General features: G+C 44.0%; 1 long non-coding RNA gene across 2 annotated transcripts in view; it reads left to right on the plus strand.

The window, feature by feature from the left end:
• The window catches only part of LOC104866233, a 3232-nt gene extending 1833 nt beyond the window's left edge, over nucleotides 1–1399 (plus strand). For both annotated transcript variants that reach the window (XR_781393.2, XR_781392.2), the window contains exon 3: nucleotides 162–1399. This is a non-coding gene — a long non-coding RNA (uncharacterized LOC104866233). The remainder of the gene's footprint in view (nucleotides 1–161) is intronic.
• The last annotated feature ends 490 nt before the right edge of the window (nucleotides 1400–1889 follow it).

Below are 1889 nucleotides of genomic sequence, written 5' to 3' on the forward strand. Positions count from 1 at the left end.
TTTTTTTTTTTTTTTGTAGGGGGGGTGAGGAACTGCCTGAGCCCATCCGGTCCCCTCTGACAGATGGGGTGGGTGAGGGCCAGGAAGGTGGAGTTGGGGGGAAGGATGGGCTGGGCCAGCTACCGGAGCTCAGTCCTACCCACTCATTTCTTGCTCTGCAGGTGAAGGCTGAGCTGAGGGTCCTCCTTCCAGCGCAGGGCCTGGCGCCCTGCTTGCTGCGATGCACAAACGTCTCTTCCCACCTCCTTGCTGCAGTCCTGGGCATATGAAGATTTTGCCCGCCTCCTTCACCTTTTTCTGTCTCCATCTGTTCTTATTTCCTTGCCCTCTGACTTTCCTTCAGACCCCCTTGTCAAACTGTGGCGTACGTCTTTGTTTGTTTTGGTACCGGGGATAAAACTAAGGACATTGTGCTTACAAGGCAGGCCCGCTGCCACTGAGCTAAATGCCCTGCCCTTGTGACTTACGTTTTAAACTTTGACTTTGGTGTATTTTCTTCTTAGAAGCCTATCTTTGGTTTCTGAATTGGAAAGCAAATGGCCAAGTCTTAAAATCTGTTTCCATATTTCTCAAAGATAATGCCTGTTTTCCAAAGTGGTTGTAACATTGATTCCCATTCCCAACAGCAACATATGAAGGTTCCTATTTTGAGATAAGTTCTCCCTAAGGTGCCCAGGCTTGCCTTGAACTTGGGATCCTCCAACTCTACCTGCCTAGTAGTTGGGATGACAGCATGGCTCACTGTGCCTGCCCACTTTTCATTTTCTTAATGTTTTTGAAACAAAAACAAAGTAGCTTTATTGAACTACGATTGACTCATAGTAAATTAAAAATTTTAAATATACAACATAAATCTTGGCACGTACCCAACTGTGAACCCATATGTACAATAAAAAAAACAAATATATCCATCCCATCAACTTTTTTTATCCCCATAATCAGTTCCTTCCTGCCCTTCCAGGTTTCCTAATAGCCACTAACCTGCTTTATATCACCACATATTACTTTGCATTTTCTAGAACTTTATACAAATATTCATTATATATATTTTCTTAAGTTCATCCACTTTATGTGTCAGTAATCAGCTTCAGATGCTGAGTTGTGTGTGTGTGTTGGACAGTGGAATTGTTTCCAGTTTTTAACTATTACAAATAAAGATGCTGTTTTAGTTAACTTTCTTGTAGATAAGACACAATACCTGACACCCACAGTTTAAAGGAGGAGGGTCAGGAATGTAGGTTAGCAGCACAGGGCCTGCCTGGCAAGCACAAAGCCCTGAATTCGATCTAGGTACAAAAACAAAAACAAAAAGAATAGCCAGACAGAACCAGCTCATTCGTGCCGCTGCCTGCCTCACAAGCACGAGGACCCAAGTTCGATCCCAGGAGCTCAAAACAAAAAAGGAGAGATGCCAGGTGTGGTTTCACATGCCTGTAATCCCACGGCTCAAGAGGCTGAAGCAGGATTGCCGAGAGTTGAGGCCAGCCTGGGCTACATAGTGACTTTAAGGTCAGCCTGAATTACATAGTGAGATCCTATCTCAAAAAAATAAATAAAAAAATGTTTAAAGGAGGAGAGGTTTACTTTGGTTCACACTTTCAAAGGATTCAGCCCGTGCTCAGCTGACTTCAAAACGGAAACATCATGGCAGAAGAGTGAAGTGGAGCCAAGATGGCCAGGAAACAAACCAAGTTCCCTGAAAAGAAAATGTGAGGGGCCAAGTATTGACCCCAAGGTCATGGCTCACCCAGACGTACCCAGAAGTGTGCTCCATCAAACTCCTGAGTAGCTCCCAAACCAATGAAGCTTACCTACCATAGATGCTATGAATACTCAGATAAAACCTTGGTATGACCATTTGCTTTCATTTCCTCTGTGTAGTACTTGTG

Source organism: Fukomys damarensis, unplaced genomic scaffold (genome assembly GCF_012274545.1).
Source record: "Fukomys damarensis isolate Sample0158 unplaced genomic scaffold, DMR_v1.0_HiC HiC_scaffold_24, whole genome shotgun sequence".
Taxonomy (NCBI): domain Eukaryota; kingdom Metazoa; phylum Chordata; class Mammalia; order Rodentia; family Bathyergidae; genus Fukomys; species Fukomys damarensis.